General features: G+C 42.0%; 1 protein-coding gene and 1 long non-coding RNA gene across 17 annotated transcripts in view; one reads left to right on the top strand and one right to left on the bottom strand.

The window, feature by feature from the left end:
* Positions 1-14,150, bottom strand: part of LOC105470412 (uncharacterized) — a 61,482-nt gene extending 47,332 nt beyond the window's left edge. Inside the window, exon 1 of the long non-coding RNA XR_011620362.1 lies at positions 14,051-14,150. This is a non-coding gene — a long non-coding RNA (uncharacterized lncRNA). The remainder of the gene's footprint in view (positions 1-14,050) is intronic.
* The window catches only part of LOC105470413 (pleckstrin homology like domain family B member 2), a 234,215-nt gene that overhangs the window by 105,697 nt on the left and 105,228 nt on the right, over positions 1-23,290 (top strand). The window contains exon 1 of one of the 16 annotated variants that reach the window (XM_071092442.1): positions 12,676-12,779. The exons of 13 other annotated variants lie outside the window; for them this stretch is intronic. The gene's annotated coding sequence lies outside the window, so the exon portion shown is untranslated. Of the gene's footprint in view, positions 1-12,675; positions 12,780-13,159; positions 13,276-23,290 lie in introns of those variants that run through there. 2 more of the 16 variants (XM_071092440.1, XM_071092443.1) reach the window with 2 other exon arrangements.

Here is a 23,290-nt window from a genome sequence, read left to right as displayed (position 1 = left end):
TGAGAAGTTATTGAAGAATTCTAAGCATTGGAGTGATGAGATTAGAGTTTTGGTAAAGACCAATTTATGTAATTATTTAACAAATATTTAATAGTGTCTGTCAGGTATGAAGTTCTGTTAGAGGCACTGGAAATATGACAATGAACAAGACAGAAAGATCCTGGTCCTCATACAGCTTAGAATTGTGTGCAGGAGATTAGGGGAAAAAACATTAATAAAAGAACTTAAAATTTTAAGTACTGTTATTGAGGCTTGATTTAGGAGCTTATTACAATTCCAATATACTCCCATCCCATCTCACCTGGCCATCACATCCTGCTATAAGTGGAAGATTTAAATACTGAGTATTACTCAGCAACTGCCCTATACCCCATCCCATCTCATGGCCAAATGCACAGTCTTGGATTTGATACTTCTAGACCCTCTTTCCAAAATGTGGATCTTAGCTTTTTCTTTAGGCTCTGCATCTTCCATTTCCTTGGGAGAGCCTTACTTCCTGCACACCCAATGTCCCTTTAGCCCTGGGACTAATGAGGTTCCATCTTCTCTTGACTTGTTCCTGGCCCTCTCTAAAAGTGGGGAAATACCAGGTAGTAAATGAAGGCAAGGGGATGAAGAGTACTATTGACAGATGTTTAAGAGGTAAAAATTATACGATTTGGCAATGGATTGGTAATAGGGGTTGAGGAAGAATTGAGGGATTGAAGAAGTTTTCCAGTAAGGGAGTTGGATGACTGGATCTAAGAGGGTGTCCTTTACTTAACTGTAGACTACAATTAAGAAGGAGGGCTTGGGCACGCCTGTAATTCCAACACTTTGGGAGGCTGAGGTGGGCAAATCACTTAAGGTCAGAAGTTCAATATCAACCTGGCCAACATGGAGAAACCCCATCTCTACTAAAAATACAAACATTTGCCGGGCATGGTGGCACGTGCCTGTAGTCCCAGCTACTTGGGAGGCTGAGGCAGGGGGAATCATTTGAACCTAGGAGGTGGAGGTTGCAGTGAGCCGAGATTGTGCCGCTGCACTCCAGCCTAGGCAACAGAGTGAAACTCCGTCGCAAAAAAAAAAAGAAGGAGGGCCGAGGGGTGCATGTGAGGGAAGGTGATAATGATGTAATGATTAGGACGTGTTAAGTCTGCTCTGCCCAAGGGATACTCCTGTGTAGGTAAACAGTATGTGACCCTCATCTTCCCCCATGTACATTCCTAAACCTTCCTTCCTTCTTGTACTGAGGATTGTGGAAGTTGGAATGAAAAACAAAGGACTGATATTTCCAGTAGGATCAAAGCATTCAACAAAGTAATTGAGAATCTATCATAAAATGCTAATAGCCCATGAGAGATAAAACTTTCTTTTGAGAACTAATTACCAGTGAATTATTCATCAAGGGTAATGTTGCCTCCCGCCACTAGGGACCCTTCATAATTGCCTCTGTAAGGAATTTTCCACCTGGATAGTCACTTTGATAACTTCTGCAGGACACAACTAGCTTTTGCAACAGGAAAACAATAAACCACATCAGAGCTTGTCTTGATTACATTGCTCATCAATGCTCCGCAGACTAGAGGAGTAAAAAGCATAAGTGCTTTGGTGCTTTGACTCCCCCAACCAGCACTCCAGTTGTTGAGGGATCTCAGACCTTATCTGGGGTTTTTGTTGAAGAAACAGAGGAACAGCCCCAGAAAGCTCTGCCAACAGGCTTGGGGTGTGGGGAGAAAAATACTCCCTTTAGACATACACAGTCATGCACTGCATAATGTTTCAATCAATGATGAACAACGTGTACAACAGTGGTCCTGTAAGATTATAATGGAGCTGAAAAATGTCTTATTATCTGGTGACATGGGTATGGTAGCACAACACCTTACCTTTTCTGTGTTGAGATGTTTAGATACACAAATATTTACTATTATATTACAGTTGCCTACAGTCTTCAGTATAGTAGCATTCTATATAGGCTTGTAACCTAGGAATAGGCTACACCATTCTTATGGCTATGCCATATAGACTGGGTGGGTGTGTAGTAGACTATGCCACCTAGCTTTGTGTAAGTGGACTCTATGATGTTTGCACAATGACAAAATTACCTAACAACGCATTTCTCAGAACATAGCCCTAGCCTCAAGCAATGCGTGACTTTCCTCTTGTGAATTGATGGGTTGCTAAGCCTTTTATAAAGCTAACTTTAATATTAACATTGAAGATACAGTGAATCCATATACTCATGTTAAATTTCTTTTTTTTTTTTTTTTTTTTTTTTTTGAGATAGGGTCTCACTCTATTGCCTAGGCTGGAATGCAGTGATGGAATCATAGCTCACTGCAGCCTTGAATTCTTGGGCTTAGTTGATCCTCCTGCCTTAGTCTCCAGAGTAAGGAGTATAGGCCCATGACGCCATGCCTGGATAATTGAAAAATATATTTTTTTTTAGAGAAGGGATTTTGGTATGTTGCCTAGGCTGGTCTCAAACTCCTGGGCTCAAATGATCCTTCCACCTTGGCCTCCCAAAGCGCTGGGATTCCAGGCATGAGCCACTGTGCCAGGCCAAAGTTCTGAAAATTCTTATGTCAAGCTCGTAAATATAATACTAATACCTTAGGAATCAACCTCTGGAAATCATCAATAAGAGAATGACCTTTTAAATAGAGCTTCTTTTGTTTTCCATTTGAATAGCACAGCAAGTGAATTTTGATCATCTTCTTTAGGAATATTTGTAACTCAGAAATTCTTGGTTCTTGTCATTATGCAAAATAGACACTAGCACATGTATTTTATAGCAGTGCAATTCACAATTGCCAAGATGTGGAACCAACCTAAGTGCCTATCAACTAATGAGTGGATAAAGAAAATGTGGTATAGATACACCATGGAATACTATTCAGCCATTAAATGGCATGAAATAATGTCTTTTCCAGCAACTTAGATGGAGCTGGAGGCCATTATTCTAAGTGAAATAACAGGAGTGGAAAACCGAAAACCGTATGTTCTCACTTATAAGTGGGAGTTAAGCTATGGGTACACAAAGGCATACAGAGTGACATAACAGACTTTAGAGACTCAAAGGGAGAAGGTGGGGGGCGGGGCTAGGGATACAAAACTACACATTAGGTAAATGTACACTACCTGCATGATGGGTGCACTAAAATATCAAAATTCATCACTATATTATTCATTTGTGTAACAAAAAACTGCTTGTACCTAAAAAGCTATTGAAATTTTAAAAATTTAAAAATAAATTCTTGGTTCTTGAGGATAGTCATAAATTCAAATGAGACTAAAATAACCATACTAAGATGAAGCAGGCGGATCCCTTTAGCCTAGGAGCTTAAGACCAGCCTGGACAATGTAGTGAGACCCCATCTCTACAAAGAATTTTTAAAATATGGGTGTGGTGGCATGCACTTGTGGTCCTAGTTACTTGGGAGGCTGAGGCACGAGGATGGCTTGAGTCCAGGTTTCAAGTTACAATCATCTATAATTACCCCACTATACTCCAGCCTGGGCAACAGAACAAGACCTTGTCTTTAAAGTAAATACATAAATAAAGGAACTATGCTAGTCATAACATCACCATCTGTATCTCAGAAATAAATGCTTCAAACAACCATTTAGAATTTATTGAGCACTAACATAAATCTCCAGTCAGAGTTGAGTGCTATAAAATAATGTTTTTGGCCAGGCGCAGTGGCTCACGCCTGTAATCCCAGCACTTTGAGAGGCCGAGGTGGGCGGATCACGAGGTCAGGAGATCGAGACCAGCCTGGCTAACATGGTGAAACCCCATCTCTACTAAAAATACAAAAAATTAGCCGGGCATGGTGGTGGGCACCTGTAGTCCCAGCTACTCAGGAGGCTGAGGCAGGAAAATGGCATGAACCTGGGAGGCGGAGCTTGCAGTGAGCAGAGATCACGCCACTGCACTCCAGCCTGTGTGACAGAGCGAGACTCTGTCTCAAAAAAATAAAAAAGAGTTGTACTAGTGTTCTTCGCGATTCTCCTGAGAAAAGCAATGAAATTGTCCCCAGCAAGTGGAACATTAAAAATGGTCAGGCAAGTAGCTCTGAGTCCCTGCAGACACAGCCAGTTAATTGGAATACTGTCACTGAATTTCTGGTCCATCAGTGACCCAACACCCAAAGGGGCCTGTTCATGTGTATTTCTGTGAGCATTTTAGGATCTGTAACTACAGAGTTATGTTAACTCTGAAAAAGAAAAAGGGCAGTCTGGAGTGGACGGAGATATTTAATATGTTAATTGTGACCCTAATGAATACGCAGTTGAGCAGCCTTGACTTGCAACTGACACCTTGTTTAATACAGGAAGTAGAGTGGGGCTTTATTAGAGTCTTTAAATGTCATGGTTGGAGCTCATATTTCTTTTTCACCCTATGCCTATATAATCATGTTGTTCCACTTCCTACACAGCCCCTGGCTCTTCCTGTTGTCCAGCAGCAAGGAGCCAGTGCAAGTTCAGAGTAAGGAAATGACATAATGAAAATGGTATTCAATGCGAAGCCTAAAATTCAAAGCCCCATCTTTCCCCTTTCCTCAAATCTGGCCCCAGCACCCTAGATCTTATCTCCTACTCCTCCCTCCCCAGCTCAGGCGGCTGTATTACTCACTCTTTCCCAAACTTGCCTTGGCTTTACTGTCCTCCTGCATTGTTCGTGGTCTTTCCTCCACCTAGAAGGCCTCCCAACCCTTTTTTTTTTCAATATGAAACTCACATATGGTGTCTTCCCTGGTGGACTCACTGGACACAGATACCCCTTTACCTGAACTCTTCTGTATCATTGTTTTTTAGCATATATTACATTATCACATCACAGTTATATGCTAGGCAGTATAAAACAGAGTAGGTGTTTCGTAAATTTGCCTTTGTTTTAACATTTCTTGTGTTCTGAATCCTGGCCCCCGCTCTCAGTTGTCAGAATTCTCCCATGTGCTGAAGTCTGTGTATCTCTGACACATCAATTTAGACATCTATCCCTGCCCAAGGTGGCATTCTCCCTCTCCCTCTCGCTCTCTCTCTATATATATATATTTAAATATAGTTATGTTATATGTAAAGATCATAGGTAGTACATATTATATATGATATATACATAAATTAATATACATAAAGATTATATATTATAATAATCCTTATGTATAATTATCTTTATACATAATATAATTATCTTTATGTATAACATTAAGGACAAATTTGAAATCAAGGTATGGTATAACTGGAGGGATGATGAAAGTTCAGATGAAAGGAAAAACAAAGAAAACCAATAGAAGAGAAGCTGAGTTCTCTTCAGTAGCAAGGAATACTGCTGATAAGGTGTTGGTTTTTTTTTTTTTTTCCATGATAAGTAGGTAAGATACAGAGAAACTCCTTGTTTTAAGCCCTCTATGCAGGCAAAGTAGACCAATTCAGGGTCCTCAAGTGATAAGAAAAGTGAGCCAGATAACACATCTAGGATAGGTTAAAAGACACACACACACACACACACACACCATCCTTTTCCTGCCTGATTGCAATAGAAACTCACAGAAAAGACTGGGGGTAGGGCAGAAAGAGAACATTTGATGCAGAAATTAATCAGATGTTCCAAATAGATTTAGATTTTTTCTCCTAATTAGAGAACCTACCTTGTAATTGTTTAAAGATAAAGCAGCACATGGGGATAATCATTAAACCTGAGGAGACAAAAATTAGGTATTTGCCTTTTTATGCCCCTGTGAGGTTAAAGTGATTCCCACTTTAGTTTTGGTTAACTTTCTGGTATTAATTTGAATAATATGCTATTTATACTTTATATATTTAAATATATATTAGAGAGTGTATAGTAAAAACCAAGTATTCAATAAGGTTATTGGCATAAAAATACATCAACATTTTAAAAAGGAGAGGAAAGGCCGGGCGCGGTGGCTCAAGCCTGTAATCCCAGCACTTTGGGAGGCCGAGACGGGCGGATCACAAGGTCAGGAGATCGAGACCATCCTGGCTAACATGGTGAAACCCCGTCTCTACTAAAAATACAAAAAACTAGCCGGGCGAGGTGGCGGGCGCCTGTAGTCCCAGCTACTTGGGAGGCTGAGGCAGGAGAATGGCGTAAACCCGGGAGGCGGAGCTTGCAGTGAGCTGAGATCCGGCCACTGCACTCCAGCCTGGGCGACAGAGCGAGACTCTGTCTCAAAAAAAAAAAAAAAAGAGAGGAAAACAAAGTCTTTATTACCGTTACACAAAAATTTAATGGTAAGCTTGACTCTGGGCTTCCTGGCAACAAGGATACAAAGAGAAACACTGGGTTACACAGTTCCCCTTAACAACAGTTGCAGATCCAATGTGAAAATAGATGAGATGCTTTTTCTAAGAAATGAAAGTACATTCATTTTTTTAGAGAGAAAATTTATCCAAGTCCTAAATTCTAAACAGAGTGTGTAATTTGGAACTGAACTTATATAGGACAGTCAGTATACAACACAATGGTCAACATCATTATCAATAGTTCCAGAAAGGCAAATGTGGTTGGAACTACTCTGCTGGGTGTTCTTTTTGTGCTATTTATCCCCTGTGCAAGGAATGGTACCTACATTAACACACTGGCTCATAAAATATGAGTTTGGCCAGGCGCAGTGGCTCATGCCTGTAATCCCAGCACTCTGAGAGGCCAAGGTGGGCAGATCACCTGATGTCAAGAGTTCGAGACCAGCCTGACCAACATGGTGAAACCCCATCTCTACTAAAAATACAAAATTAGCCGGGCGTGGTGGCCCATGCCTGTAATCCCAGCTACTCCAGAGGCTGAGGCAGGAGAATCGCTTGAACCCAGGAGGCAGAGGTTGTAGTGAGCCAAGATCACGCCATTGCACTCCAGCCTGGGCAACAAGAGCAACACTCCATCCCCCCACCCCCCCAGAAAAAAGAGTTCTTACTTTTCAGAATAGAGGTTTGCTTCTCAATGAAGGTAAATAATGCACTCAAATTACTTGGCTAGTGTATTAGTCCGTTCTCACACTCCTGTAAAGAAATACCTGAGACTAGGTAATTTATAAAGGAAAGAGGTTTAATTGACTCACAGTTTCGCATTGCTGGGGAGGCCTCAGGAAACTTACAATCATGGCAAGGGCAAAGGAGAAGCAGACACTTTCTTCACAGGGCAGCAGGACAGAATGAATGCAAGCAGGGGGAATGCCAGACACTTACAAAACCATCAGATCTCATGAGAACTCACTATCATGAGAACAGCATGGGGGAAACTGCCCCCAAGATCCAATTACCTCCACCTGGTCCCACCCTTGACACTTGGGGATTATGAGAATTACAATTCCAGGTGAGATTTCGGTTGAGACACAGAGCCAAACTATATTAGCTAGCAAAGGGGCTGAATCCGGGCTCAAAACCCAGTTCTGCCTGACTTCACAGTCAATGATTTTTCCACTGCACTCTGCAAGTAGAAATTTCTTGATTCATTAAATCATCATAATATTAAAGTGAACTTCAGCAAAATCAATTGTTCCATGAACTAAACTGCAGTGAGATTGAAATGAGTTAATAGCTACAAAGATTTGTTAGGCTATCATTGCAGAGAAAGGAGCAAATATACAGATTCAGGACACAAAAAGTTAATCAAATCCAACCAATCTTTTCTAATAAAAGGGAACAATAGCAAAAATAATTCCAAATGGAATAACATCGAAATTCATAATATCACTGTATGTGTTTCAAAGTGAGCAGGTATGTACAAACCTACTCCCAAAGACCACAAAAGCTGAAAAGTCAAAGAGGCTGACAAGTCCAGTTTCTCAGAAAGAAACATTTAATAGAGACTTATGAACAGAAGCCATGTCCCCAGTGGCTGCGAAAAAAGATGGTGCATCTCCATGCTGTCACCCCCAGAGTCAAGACACATAAACTAAAGGAAAAGAATGTGTGGGAGAATTGAAGTCGACCCCTCAGGGAGAGGCAAGAATGCTATGTGAATCTTCCTATGGGCAGGATTTATGGTCAAGGTTGTTTTGACGCAAGGGCAGGATTTAAGGTAACAGTAGATAAAGTACAAGTCTTCGAGTAATTCCCAGAACTCGGGTTAATCAGAAGTCAACATGTAATCTTCCATGGAATTAGAGTAAAAAGAAAAAACAAGTCAGCATGGCAGATGAGCATCCAAGAGAGTTGCTTTAGCCTCCACACTGTGCAACACTTTAAAGTTCCCCACCTGAGAGGGTGAAGGATAAAGGAAACTAAGATCAGGGACTGTAATCACTACAGATCCTGGAGAGGCAAACAAGAAAGGTCTGCTGTTTAGTTTACAACACAAATATCTCTAGTGATAAGGAATGGCAGAGGGGGAGGCAGGACTCTGGTCTGTGATTAAATAGAAAACTTAATTATAAAGAACCCAGGAAATAGCAAAAAGTAGACTTTCTTTCTTTCTTTCCTTTCTTTCTTTCTTTCTTTCTTTCTTTCTTTCTCTTTCTTTCTCTTTCCTTTTTCTTTCTTTTTTCTTTCTTTTTCTTTCTTTTTCTTTCTTTTCTTTCTTTCCTTCCTTCCTCCCTCTTCTGTTCTTTCTTTCTTTCCCTTTCTTTCTTTCTTCCTCTTTCTTTCCTTCTCTTTCTTTCTTTCTTTTCTTCTTTCTTTTCTTTCTTTCTTTTATTTTTCTTTTCCTTCCTTCCTCTATTTCGTTCTCTTTCTTTCTCTACCTCTCCCCCTCCCTCCCTTCCACCTCTCCCTCCCTCCCTCCCTCCCACCTCTCCCTCCCTCCCTCCCTTCCTTCCTTCCTTCTCTCTTTCTTTCCTTTCTTTCTCTCTCTCTCTTTCTTTCTTTTCTCTTTCTTTCTTTCTTTCTTTCTCTCTCTCTTTCTTTCTTTCTCTCTTTCTTTCTTTCTTTCTTTCTTTCTTTCTTTCTTTCTTTCTTTCTTTCTTTCTTTCTTTCTTTCTTTCTTTTTCTTTCCATCATCATAACTAAAAGAAAGTCTGGTAATACAATAATAACGATAACAGTTGTACTTTATTGAGTGCTTTCTATAGATGTTGGGGTCTGCATTTGCATTTGTCTGGTTTTTTTGTTTGTTTATTTGTTTGTTTTTTAGTTTTGAGACAAGGTCTCACTCTGCCATCCAGGCTGGAGTGCAGTGGTGCGATCATGGCTCACTGCAGCCTTGAATTCTCAGGTGATTCTCCTACCTCAGCCTCTCGAGTAGCTGGGACTACAGATGGTGCACCACCATGCGGGGCTAATATTTTTGTATTTTTAGTAGAGACAGGGTTTTGCCATGTTGGCCAGGCTGCTCTGGAACTTCTAGTCTCAAGCGGTCCTGCTACCTTGGCTCCCGAGGTGCTGGGATTACAGGCGTGAGCCACTGAGCCTGGACTGAATTTATCTAATTTACACTTGCACCTTCAGGGTGGTCTCGTCTATCTTCAGGCTGCTATGGCCTTATGAAAGCTACTGAAAACCACTGTAACTCATCAGGAATGGGAAACTTTGCTGGGTTTGGTCACTTGAAAAAGTCACATTCAATGAATACTTTTCGAGTCCCTTCCATGTATAAGTCTTGGAGTATGATTCATACAAATATGAATAAAATGACTCCCTTTGCCTTCTAGGAGCTTGGCTATAATGAGACAGAGATGCCAGCAGATAAAACAAGGCAGTGAAGGGAGGCCAGTGAGGATTACTTTTTGTCTAGTAATTAGGAATTATTCATTATACAGACATGTCCTCTAGTAACATTCATACTTAGGAAAGAGGTAGAAGGTAGCATTAAAGACAATGAACTCAAGAATGAGTGCTCAAATTCTGCTTCTACCAGCTTATTACCTGAGTGACAATTGACTTCTCTGTGATCCTTTTTTCACTTATAAAATGGGAGTAGTAACAGTAACTGTCATAGGGTTGTTGCATCAACTAATACTGTCCTATATTTGGAAGAATACCGGATACGTGTATGATAGTAATTGTTGCTCTCCATAAATTTAGCTATTTTTTTCTTAGACATAAATATTGGCAATCTAATTATGGCCATTCTAAATATGCTGTGTTGGTGCGCATTCTCCTTAGATCTTCTGAAGGGAGAAAAGTTGTCTCTAAGATGTCTATGTAGTCAAGTGTATTTCTGGCATTGCTCGAGGCAAGGAAATGTTTGCAACACAGTGCTTTGGGTCAAAGCCATCATTTATTCTTAAGCACCATTTACATGTCCGGCATCCTTCTAGGCACACTAGGGATATAGCACTGGAGAGAACAGGCAACGCTCTCTGCCTGCCTGCCTGACATTCTAGTGAGGAGAGACAGACAATAAACATAATTTTAAAAGTACATTTTACAAGGTAATAGAATGTGGTGACTTTGTCAAAAAATAAATTTAAGTAGTATGGAAAACACATTTTAAACTTTAAGTAGAGTGGTCAGAGCAGGCCTGAGCAACACAGTGACACTGAAGAGTGTCTTGAAGGAAGTGAGGGAGTGAACCATGCAGCTACTTGGGAGGAGGGAATTTTAGGCAGAGAGGGCAATTACAACAAAGGCCCTGAGATGGAACGTATTTACCTAGGAATCTAGTCTAGGAGGCCATTGTGGCAAGGGCTAAGTGAGTGATAAAGGGGAAGTAGGAGGCTGGGCACAGTGGCTCACGCCTGTCATCCCAACACTTAGGGAGGCAGAGGTGGGCAGATCGCTTGAGCCCAGGAGTTCAAGAACAGTCTGGGCAATGTGGTGAAACCCCATCTCTGCAAAACATTCAATATTAGCTGGGCATGGTGGTCTGCACCTCATGGAGGCTGAAGTGGGAGGATCACTGGAGACCAGGAGGTTAAGGTTGCAGTGAGCTATGATCATGCCATTGCACTCCCGCCTGGGTGACAAAGCGAGACCCTGTCTCAAAAAAAAAAAAAAAAGAGAAAAGAAAAAAATTCCAGGGTAAAGGAAATAAAATGATGTTATGTTCATGGGGATGATCCAAAAAAGAGGAGGAAAGAGATGACGTGGGTGAGAAAAGAACAATGCTGGAGCACTTAACTGTTTAACTGTTGGATTGATCAGTGTATGTATGCTTCTGCAGGGCAAAAACTCAGGACAGGGGAAAAAATTCCTCTGAAAAACCAGACATTCCTAACAAACATCTGAAAAAATGCTCATCATCACTGGTCATTAGAGAAATGCAAATCAAAACCACAATGAGATACCATCTCACACCAGTTAGAATGTGATCATTAAAAAGTCAGGAAACAACAGATGCTGAAGAGGATGTGGAGAAATGGGAACATTTTTACACTGTTGGTGGGAGTGTAAGTTAGTTCAATCATTGTGGAAGACAGTGTGGCGATTCCTCAGGGATCTAGAACTAGAAATACCATTTGACCCAGCAATCCCATTACTGGGTATATACCCAAAGAATTATAAATCATTCTACTATTAAGGCACATACAAACGTATGTTCATTGCAGCACTGTTCACAATAGCAAAGACTTGGAACCAACCGAAATACCCATCAATGATAAAGAAAATGTGGCACATATACAACATGGAATACCATGCAGCCATAAAAAAGAATGAGTTCATGTCCTTTGCAGGGACATGGATGATGCTGGAAACCATCATTCTCAGGAAACTAACACAGGAACAGAAAACCAAACACTGCATGTTCTCATCATAAGTGGGATTTGAACAATGAGAGCATATGGACACAGGGAGGGGAACACCACACACCGAGGCCTGTTGGGGGATGGGGGACAAGGGGAGGGAGAGCATTAGGACAAATACCTAATGCATGTGGGGCTTAAAACCTAGATGAAGGGCTGATGGGTGCAAACCACCATGGCACATGTATACCTATGTAATAAACCTGAACGTTCTGCACATGTATCCCAGAACTTAAAGTATAATTAAAAAAAAATTTTTTTAAAGGCATTCCGTAGGTAAGGCTCTCCCTAAAATTAAAAGTCAAACTTTTACTTGCACATATGAAAAGTGCATTAAATAAGCTATTTCTTCAGTGACAGTATACTGAGTTATTATGCTCATGGTGTCAGGTACTTTGCATATATTATTCAGAAGCTTATTAGCAGCATCAGTATCGTTTATTGCTGCACTCTAGGTGAAGAAATTGTTGCTGGGAGCTACAACAACTTGCCCAAAGCCACAATGATCATAAGTAATTTGCACTTCGTTGTGCTCTTCTTTGCTGGTGTGGGATTCTCGAGGGCCAATGTCCTTCATCTGTGTAACTCTAGAGACTCGCCCAGACCTTGGAAGAGGTTCACATTTCCGCGTGCCGAGATCGATTATGGGCCACCCTCGGTCTCATTCGTTGACTTCCAATAAAGCATTGGCTGGTGAACATCTACATCAGCATTGTTTTCATTGGTTATAGCAACTCAGAAAAATATTGGGGAAAATACTAAAACTTTCAAGAGATGTGATTGCAAGGAAATCAGAATGAGTTTAAAACCCTCCTGACCCCCGTCCTTAGCTGAGGCTGTTCTCTGAGGATTTTGCAAACCTGCTTTCTGACGCATCTGGTAAACTTGCCCCGGGGCGAACTGTCAGAAGGAGGTGCAGTCACCTGGAGTTTCCCAATAGATACTTCGCTGTCGGTTGAGGAAATCATCACCCGAGGACGTAAACCCTCCCGCCCTTCTTTCAGCTCTTAAAAAAAGCCTGCTACAGAAGTCCCTACTGCGTTGCTGTGAACGTAGCTTTGAGAAGCTGGCGCCCAGTGATGGGGCAAAAAGCCAGGCCCTTCCAGTAGCCGTGAAAGCCCCAACAGCAAACTGCCTGGGAGCAGGGTAGGTCACCAACTTCGTTGCTCGAATTCCCTGGGTGCCCGCCGCGGTGGTTACAAAGGGGGTCAGGGGTGCTGGACCCAGCCGCGCGGAGCCCACCATTACGGCCCGAGGGGGGCCCGACGGTGTGGCGTGGCGCAAGGAGCGAGCGAGCCTGCCTTCTCTCGCCGCCAGGAACGGGCCACACCGACGGCCAGGTGAGGCGGCGGCGGTGGTCGCCCGGAAGGAGGGGGTGGCGCCGACTCCGTGTGCCAGGAGTGCGCCCCGGGGACACTGCCTCCCCCGCGCCCGAGTTGGTTGCCGCCGGTTGCGCTGCGGAGGGTTGGGGGCGGAGAGGAGGCAGTGGCTGCCCGGGCCGAGGAGGGGCGCGCTGACTGATCACCGCGAGTCAGGAGGGGCCGGCGAGCTCACGGACGGAGACAGGGTAGGCGGGGGCAAGGGCCAGGCGCTAGGGCGGCGGCGCCAGCGTAGAGCGGCGGTTTGGAGGAAAGATGAGACGGTGAGTGGGCTCCGCGGGCGCAAAGTTTCTTTGCTTCTTTACAGGCTGTAGGGACAAAAGCCCAGGCTGGGGTCGGCAGTGCCCAGGCTGCGCAGCTGGGTGGTGGTGGTGGGGGAGTGACGAACCCCGTTGTGCATGACTCTCGGGGGGTTGAGGGGATCCCGCGGAGGGAATGTCTGTCTGGTAGGGGAGATGCTTCCAGAGTGATTGTAGGAAACAGGCAGGATGTGGGGGAACTGGGGGCAACTTTTTCCAACAACTCTGGAATGCACATGGAGAGAGGGATGGGGATCCTTGGGAGAGCTCCCTGAGACAGAGAAGGTCCGCTGCTGGTTGGTGTAGGGCGCGGGATTCAGAGAAGACTCCCTCCCCTCAAATATTTGGCTGGCTGCGCTTCTAGTTCCACTTTCTTTCAGGAGTGAACCTCACGAGGTTTAACAGCCAAGAGCGGCTGATTCCGATTTGGCCTTTGACCCCCCTGAAAGTTTATAGTGTGGCCGTCTCGGCACCCCTAGAGATAGCAGCTGGAAGGCTTGGGGAGTATTTTAACCCGCTGTTTCTCCAGCGCCCTGCGCGGCGGAGGCGCAGCTGAATTGTTTGCTGGTACGTTTAATAACTTAGCCCTAGCAGTCATCACTTATTAAAGCGCCGAGGACCTGGCTAACTCCCGCCACCACCAGGAAATTAAAAGGCTGACCGGCTGTCCCTCCCAGGGTTGGGGTTTCCTGTTTGAAAGAGCTTGGGAAGTCAAACTGCTTCGCGGTTCCTCACTTACCTTTCTTATGTAAAAGAGGGAGAGACGCCCGCAGCTCTTTCTCTTGGTAAACTAGCCCGTGGCTGGAAATTCTCCGGGCGCCTGGCCCTGCCCTCTTCCCTAGAAATCTTTATCCTGCAACTCTGAAGTAGCTCTAAAGAGCTCTAGAATGCGCAGCTAGTCATAGCCAGGCACAGCTGGGAGTGTAACTAGACGAGGCATAAAAATGTGGAGTCTTTTTAGTGTAAATATTTGTCAGCCACATTTCCCTTCGTAATATGAACGTGTAAGTTACAGATGTAGATTTTCAAATTCTGGACGTGTAATTTTAAGCTTCCTAGTTTGGTTTTATTTGGGCGTTCGAGATATGTCTCTGGGATTCTAACGTTTGAATTCGGCTGGGAGAGATCTAAATGAGGTCCACAGTTTCAGAAGGTTAAACTTTTGCCCTGTGAACACTTGAATTCTTGGTTCCTGGTAGGATAGCAACAGAGCAGTCGGATTTGGGATAAATAAACCGTTAGAGTTGCCCACTATTTTCACTGAATGGCTGTATCTCCCTTGCCGTTGCCTTCAATTGTGTAAATATTTGTTTGAATAAAGAGCGAAGGTTCTTTGAAAAGTAACAGTTGTGTCTATTCTTGGCTCCCTTTTCATATCCTCTGCTTAGTTATTTAGAAGGATTTTCTTTGCCTCTTACATTTAATAGGGAAATTTAAACATTACATGTACTTAAATTCTGTAAAGTCTCCAAACCATTTATAACTGGCAAATGCTTTAATGACAAGGAAGAGTTGAGTTTTTGCTCTTAGTTGGCTAATGTAGCCTTCACCTCTTGAGACCCAGAGGTTTGCAGATCTCAGCCTGTCACAAGTGGAAAAATGAGATGTCTGGTTAAGAGTAGTCATCATTTCAGTCAATTTGCAGGCCTCAATCTGTTGTATGCAGCTGGCAGCTGCTGTTCTTTTGGTGTTGAGATCGACTGCCAAGGGTGTCGCCTGGATCCCTATTTGAAATGGGGAGGAAAAGATACTTAGGAAATTGGAGTAAGAGCTTGCTCACTCCTATCTTCAAGAACCGTGACCAAGCTGAAATTCGTTAGCAGCCTTTCCAGAAACATTTTATTTACCCTGTGTGTTTGTGTGTGTGTGCAAGAGAGGACAAAATAAGCCAAAGTGATTAACCAACCTCTAGTTTTCACTATTTTCTTCAAAGCTCCGTTTTGAGGTCTGTAAGCAAGGGTTGACTCTGGAGTGCATTGGAGAAGTTACCTCGGCTCACTGCAACTTCTGCCTCCTTGGTTCAAGCCATTTTCCTGTCTCGGCCTCCCAAGTAGCTGGGATTACAGGCGCCTGCCACCACGCCTGGCTAATTTTTGTATTTTTAGTAGTGACAGGGTTTTGCCATGTTGGTCAGGCTGGTCTCAAACTCTTGACCTCAGGTGATCCGCCTGCCTGGGCCTCCCAAAGTGCTGGGATTACAGGCATGAGCTACCACACCTGGTCTCCTTTTAAATGTTTTTAAAAGAGCAGTTAATGTTATGACTTTATATCCTAATTTTCAACCCTTAGCAGGGAGGCAGTGCTATGGTGCTGTGGATGGCTTAGAGTGATAGTGGCTTTGTATATTTTCTAGGTGGAGTACCTGTGCCTTATAAATCTATCTGTAAAGTCTTGGTGTACTTAATTGTTGATTGTGTAAATGTCACTCTTTTGAAACAAAAACACCGAAGTGATGCGCTTTATCTTAAAGTCCTGACGTACATTGGAGCTGTGGTTCTCAATGGGAGAGGGGATTTTGGCCCCCAGGGGATATTGGCAAGGTATTTTTGGTGGTAACCACTGACAGGAGTAGAGTGCTACTGCCATATAGTGGATAGAGGCCTGGGATGCGGTTCAGCATCCTGCCATGCACGGGACACAAAAACAATTAAGCAGCCCCAAGCCCTACACTAGAGTATTGCCTGGGGGAGTAGGTTGACAAGATTAGGGATCTTAATCTAATTTGAATCCTCAAGAGACTTGTTTAACTGTGTTAAACAAGAGACCCTTATCACAGAAGCCGCTTTGTAGGTAGCAGATTCTTTTGCCCTTGCCATTTAGAGTCTTAATATACCATAGAGGTCCAGGAACTTGTGTTCATTGACAACTTTGAGTTGGATTAAAGTCATGGGATTTGCGAGCATTAGAGCACAAGGGAGCCTCAGAGATCACTTAATTTCTACCCCTTCTTTTTATAGATGTAAAAAACTGAGACACTCAGAACTTTAGGACTCATAAGGTCTCAAGTGAGCTAACGGCAGGCAGACAAAGTTCTAGGTACAACCCAGGAGTTAAAAAATTTTAAATAGAGATTCAGGCAAATGGGAACAAACACCAAAACACACTGGACCTGACCTTGTGTGAAAGTTTCAAAGCACCATTCCCTGTGAGAAAATAAATGCTTTGATGGGGGAGGGGCGGCATTAGCCATAGAGAGTGTGGGGCACATGTCTGGGTGCCCCAGTCCCAGAAAGGGGTAATTCCATTATATGACCTGTGACACTCCACTTCTGATGCCTGCACCGTCCTTTCCATGGCAAAGTGGGCAACAGATGGTTCCATAGACATAGCAGATGTTGCTTTTGAATCCAGGTACAAAACAGAACATTTGAGATTTTCTGTCCCTCCCTGCCTTATCGGTTAAGAGTAGAGTACATGAATGGATAGGGCTGGCTTGGACAGAAGGGAGAATAACAGAGTCCTCCTGAGTATGAAAGAAAAAAAGACACCTGGCACATATGGAAATGAGCAAGCGTTGGGGAAATTGTGGGGAAAATTCAAATTCATAAGTTGATGAGGGGATATCTAATATAAATTCAATTGCATAGAACTAGGATTAAGAATCAGAAGACAATTCAAGCTTAGCTATTCTTTCAGCATGTAGAACAAAATAACTCTGGGGGTAAAAGGAACCTTAGAAATCCTCTTATCTGAATCTTTTCCCTCCAACCAACTAACTGGGTTGGATAGCAGCAGAATCTGCAAGCCTCCTGTTCTATTGCACTTTCTCTTGTACCCACAGTCTCTACCATTCCATGTGTTTACCTAATGGGAAAGAAAATGATAGTAAAGAAAGTCATTGTTAATTACTTGGGAGAGTTTAAAAAGCATGGTATTTGTGAATGGCTTTGTTTATAGAAAGGAGTTATCTCAATGAGTTTTTGATTATCAGAAAAGTTGTACACCATAGCCTGATTAATTACAAACATGTGTACTCTCCTGTTTACATTGCTATGATTAACCATTAGGCTCATGATTATGGATTCTAGTTCTGGGTGCCAGGTGGTCCTGCTGTGGTAGTTATTTTATCTAATACTCAAATCTGACAGGTTCTGGCCATGCGGGAAAGTTTTTAATGTGCCTTTGGTGGAAGACATAAAACCTCTGAAAGTGTTAAGATAGTTTCTTATCATTTTGACAGCTAGCCAACGGGTGTACCTCAAAGCCAAGTACATAGTAATATATTTAGAAATGACTCAAGAGTGGTGGCCCTTTTAAGCGATCTGCCCCCCTGCAGGTACTAGGCAAAAGAGGTGTAGCAGTCTTTTCATCATCACCTTTTATCTGGCCACTCTTGTTACTGTTTTTCAGATGATGGGAGAGGAGACAGGAATAATTTTTAAACAAATAACTGTTGGCTAAAAATATTTATTGGGATTTGATTAAAGTAGCTTGTCTTTTGAAAATAAATAAAACCAAAATTGGTAGGTCAGGTTTTCAAATCCCTTCAAAGTAAACATTTAGCCAGGCAGAACTTACCTCTACTTTCATCCAGGAATTTGAACCTTCCGGGAGTTAATTTGCTTACAGTTGTTTTCATGACGTTTAAGGATGTTTCTTAGACATTGCAGAAAAGAAGCTTCGTGCTGTATCTGCTTTAAAGGCAAGATTGTTGTCTATAGCAACTAGTGCTCAATAAGAGAAACCCAAGTGTAAAAATCATTTTACTGATGTATGGGAAACCTAGAGATTGTAGATAATTGCTATACAAAGATTAATAAGATATAGAGTAACAGGGTTAGTTAGTCAAAAAGTTTTTGAGAGGACTTTTACAGAAGATGCTTGTTTAGTGTGTTGGGCTGATTTTATTCGATGAAGTGCCTTTCCTTACTTTACAAATTAAAAGGAAAGAAAATATCGTATATGCCACTATTTATCGATGGCCGTAAGCCAGGTCAGCTTTATCGGAGACTTACTGCTAATTCAGTGGGGATTGGTGTTGATCATCTTAGAATGTTTTGTTTGCACATTGCATGTGACTGCCCTAGATGGCAGTATGTTCATGGAACTAGCCTGTGAAATAGCAAAAAAGTTAAAGATTACAAGAGTTTTCCAAGGTTTCTTTCTTGACCACCCTACTGCTAAAACAAGGAAAGATCAAAGCAAAGGAAACCCAGCTCCTACATTCTTTTGACCAGTGCAGACCCGGTGTGAATAGTGCTGCACAGCCAAGAGATATTCAGAGGGGATTGAGAAGTGATATCTGGCTGCCTCACTGCTTACGTCATTGCAGAAGTAGCTTTTCAAAAACAGTTTAAGATTTATTAAGGAAACTGCAAGCCATGGGAATGCAGACAAAACCTTTCTTATGCATCATGCTGAATCAAATACCCATATTATATTACATTAACATAACTCTGACCAGGCCTTTTCCCCACTATGTTATGCTGAAACAATTTACCATGCCTTTGGAATGTCATGGGCAACAGTGCCGGTGAAATCTTTTCCCAATTAGGTAGCTGCCACCTTATCACTAAAACTATTTCTGTTCTGTGGTCATTTCCATTTCCTGCATTATATAATGAGCACTCCTGTGTTGTTTAACCAGTATCTGTGGGAGTCCAGAAAGTTGGAGCAGAAAGAACATGTAATTCACCCTCACAATTTTGAATATGGAGAAACTCCTGCTAAAGCAAAATGAAGACAGGCGAATTGACGTGCTCCAGATCTTAGTTCTGTTAGCAGAACCAGAACTAGGATGGATCTTCCGACTCACTTCCCTGGCGGCCTATCCAGTGTTCTTTCTACTAGATTGGCCACTGAAATAAAAATAACATCCTAATGTAACCATTTCCTTTATTAGATCTTTTGGCCAGAGTTATAAAAGGCAGTATTGATTAAAATTAAATTAAACTTAGTCAATTGTTTATTTATCTCGACTTGTTTAAGTGATTTCCCTTCTTTCAAGCAATAAGTGGTCAAAAGGCAGATAGCATGGAAGGGAAAAAGTAAGTGTCTTATAATACTCATTCAGCATACTCAACTGCTAAGTAATGAAGATATGATATTATCATAATTACTATTTTTACTTTACAATATTTTAGAAACCTACCCCACCCACTTAATTTTTTTTTTTTTTTTTTTTTTTGAGACAGTCTTGCTCTGTCACCCAGGCTGGAGTACAGTGTGGCACGATTCAGCTCCCTGCAACCTCGGCCTCCCAGGTTCAAGTGATTCTCCTTCCTTAACCTCCCGAGTAGCTGGGATTACAGGTGTGCACCACCACACCCAGCTAATTTTTGTACTTTTAGTAGTGATGGGGTTTCGCCATATTGGCCAGGCTGGTCTCAAACTCCTGACCTCTGGTGATCCGCCCACCTCAGCATCACAGGGTGTTGGAATTAAAGGCATGAGCCACCAAGCCTGGCTGCACCCACTCAGTTTTTGATTTAAAGCGAAATGCATTACAAACATGGAAGACGTGGTTGACCAGTGTTTGTTCCACCTCTTGTGAGCCTGTTTATACTATGACTATTCCCAGTTCATAAATCTTGGGTTAGGGAATGGTAATTCCAGCAAGTATATAGGTCTGGGGAATGTTACTTTGGAAAAATTGAGTATTACTCTTAAGGGAGTGTCTTTTGATGAGTAGTGTGGGATGGGGCAGGATGCCGACAAGATCGGAGTTTCCCTCCCATACACTCTCGTCAGCTTCCAGTTCAAGTCCACGGAGGTGGTTTCAGGGTCAAGAGAGCATCTTTATCCACATATGATCCCCAGGTTGATAATGCTCTTGCTTGAAATTAGCTTTGAGATCAAAAGATCAGAGGGTGCTTTTTCCTATAGCACTCCTGTGGTTCAAGAAGAGTATCTGAAGTACAGTACACACAGAAGTCAGGACCTCTGAGTTATCCCATGATTCTCCTCGTCACTGGGTGATCACATAATAAAGGAAGACCCTTCCAGCTTTACGGGGGACTTGGTCAGAATCCTTGGTTAGGATTCTATGAAGAACTTGACCTAAAGATCTCCTCCAGTTTCAGAGAAGCAGTAACAGAACTGTAAAATATTCGAAGTATGTTAGTCTCTTCCTTAACATACATTTCTAAGGGGTGTGTGTGTGTGTGTGTGTGTATTTTAACCTTTTAATTGAGGCTGAAATTCTTGATATGGAGGGTTTGACAGTTTTTGTGAATGCTTTTACGTGTCAACTTTATGATGAAATCATTATTTGGGCACACAGTGGTGAAACTTAGCTACCCCAACTAACGTTATCTTGCAAATATCTTAAATGTGATGGCCTGCTTACTTGTTTTCTGGAAAATGTATTTGCTTTCAAACTTCTCCCAGGTACTTAAAAATACATGTATCAGTTTTTAGGAACTTAATTCAGTATGATAAAGAGTTAGTATTTTATACTTAAAAAAAAAAAAAATCAGCTAGGAGCCAGTGATATGACTCCAACCTTCTTTGTAAAGTCAGCTACTATAATTTTTAAGTCAGTATATACTTTTTATTTGATGTTGACTTGCAGAATGCTTGTAGCTTTTTAAAAAGATATTTTATTATGAAAAATATTAAACTACACAAAAATTTAAATATACACTAAAATAATAAAATAATAAACAAAGATCCATGTACCTATCACCCAGCTTCAACAATTATTTATATATGCTAATCTTGTTTCATTTGTAAACCTCGTTTTACCCCAAAACATGCATTGTTGTAAAGCAGATTCCAAACATCATTGTATTTCATTCATAATTTACAATGTAACTCTAAGAGTATTTTTAAGATATATCATCATCACACTTAAAAATCACAGCATTATCATCTATTTTCCAGTCTCAAATTCTCTGATTGTCTCGTATGTCTTTTTTTAATTTTAATTTTTTTGAGACAAGATCTTGCTCTGTCACCCAGGCTGGAGTATAGTGGCACGATCTTGGCTTACTGTAGCCTTGGTCTCTTGGGTTCAAGTGATCCTCTCACCTCAGCCTTCCCAGTAGCTGGACCTGCAGGCTTGTGCCACCATGCCTGGCTAATTTTTGTGTATTTTGTAGAGATGGGGTCTCGCCATGTTGCCCAAGCTGGTCTCGAAGTCCTGGGCTCAAGTGATCAGCCTGCCTTGGCCTCCTAGGGTGCTGGAATTATAGGCCTGATCTACTGTTCCCAGCATATACTTAAAAAAAAAATTACGGGATCTTGCTGCATCACCCAGACTGGAGTGCAGTGGCATGATCATAGCTCACTGCAGCCTTGACCTCCTGGGCTCAAGTGATCCACCTGCCTCTACCTTTGCCTTTGCCTCTGCCTTTGCCTCTGCCTCTGCCTCTGCCTCTGCCTCTGCCTCTGCCTCTGCCTCCTGAGTAGCTGGAACTACAGGCATGCACCATCATGCCTGGCTAATTTTTTAAATTTTTGTAGAGATGGGGTCTTGCTGTGTTGGTCAGTCTGGTCTCAAACTCCAGGGCTCAAGCAATCCTCATGCCTCAGTCTCCTGAAGTGCTGGGATTATGAGCCTGAGCCACCTTGCCTAGCTTCATACATTTTAAAAAACAGATGGTTTGTTCCAAACAGGATCCAAAACCATGTCCACACATTGCATTTAATTGGTATGTCCCCTCAGTGTCTTTAATAGAGAATACTTCTCTCTTCCTCTTGTTTTTTTTTTTCTTTTTCTCTTGCCATTTGATTATTCATGAGTCTTCCTCCACCCCCCTCCCACCACTGGGGACTTTCCCATATTTTAGAATTAGGTAATTGCATCTCTGGTTTTTTGTTTTTGTTTTTTTAAACCGTGTTATTCTCTTCCTTGTATTTTCTGTAATCAGAGACAGCATACTTTGAATTTGTGTTGAGCTGAATTTATATATATATATATATATATATATATATATATATTTCAATACTTATTGACAGCGTCTCTTCTTTAAATATTGCTAAAGCTGCTTTAACACAAATGTGAGTCTAATTGATAAAAAGCACATCTTGATGATTTATGTAAAAGAAAGGAATTTTGCAAGTGTGAGAAAACTAATGACTCAAAAGTTTACTGAGGTTGCTTCTGCTTTCTGTCCTCCTCCAACCTGTCCTCCTCACTGGCTGAAGAGAGTTATCACAGGGAACATGCAGCTAAATTACTTGCAGAGTCTAAAGAATATTTTAAAGTTCCTACAGACTAGTCTTACTCAAGGGACTAGCACAAAACTTTTTTTAAAATCCCTATGATTGATGGCTTACCCTCCTTACTAAGAGACCTATAAGATTTCTAAGAATTCCTAATATAAAACTATGTAGACTGATTTAAAAATAGCCTGCTCACAGGAGATGAAGATCCTCATTTGAAATATGGTTATTGCTGTTGATTGTGATTACTTTTAGGAACCTTTGAATACCATCTGGAATTTTTTTTTTCTTCTTTTTTGACAGAGCTCAGTCTTCAGTACAGCTAGGGATAACAGAAGGGAATGGTAGCCCGGGGTTACACTCTTTTATTGTAACAGGAAGAAGCTGGAACTTCTTTTATATTGTGCTCTACTCCTTCCATCTGCACTTAATGTTCTCATTATCCCCTATCACTCTCCACTTCCTTCTGGGCCCCTTTTCCCTCCTGTAGCATCATTTGAGTCTTTTGTTCTTTCCCTAATGGTCTTCCTTCCTTCTTCTTTTAGATATCTTTAGAATATGATAAAGTAAAAAGTCAAAAAAAAAAAAAGAAAAGAAAAAAAAAAGAAAGAAAAGAAAAAGGAAAAAGGAAAAGAAAAGCAAGAAAGCAACCGTGTAATCGGTGTCCTAAGACATCGCAGCCACATTCTGGTCCCCAGTGACCCTCACCTTTCTCTCCAGCCCTGCCACACATCACTCCCAGCACCTGGTGAATTCTGAGGCTGTGTCTTGTTGTCTGAATTCTGAAGAGTCCCCATTGGCAGTCACAAAAAGCCTTTGTGTGTTTGAGGCCACTGTAGGCATGTGGACAGCATGTGTGTCTGTCTCTGGG

This window comes from Macaca nemestrina, chromosome 2, assembly GCF_043159975.1.
Source record: "Macaca nemestrina isolate mMacNem1 chromosome 2, mMacNem.hap1, whole genome shotgun sequence".
In the NCBI taxonomy this organism is placed as follows: domain Eukaryota; kingdom Metazoa; phylum Chordata; class Mammalia; order Primates; family Cercopithecidae; genus Macaca; species Macaca nemestrina.
This window is presented reverse-complemented; position numbering and strand designations above follow the sequence as displayed.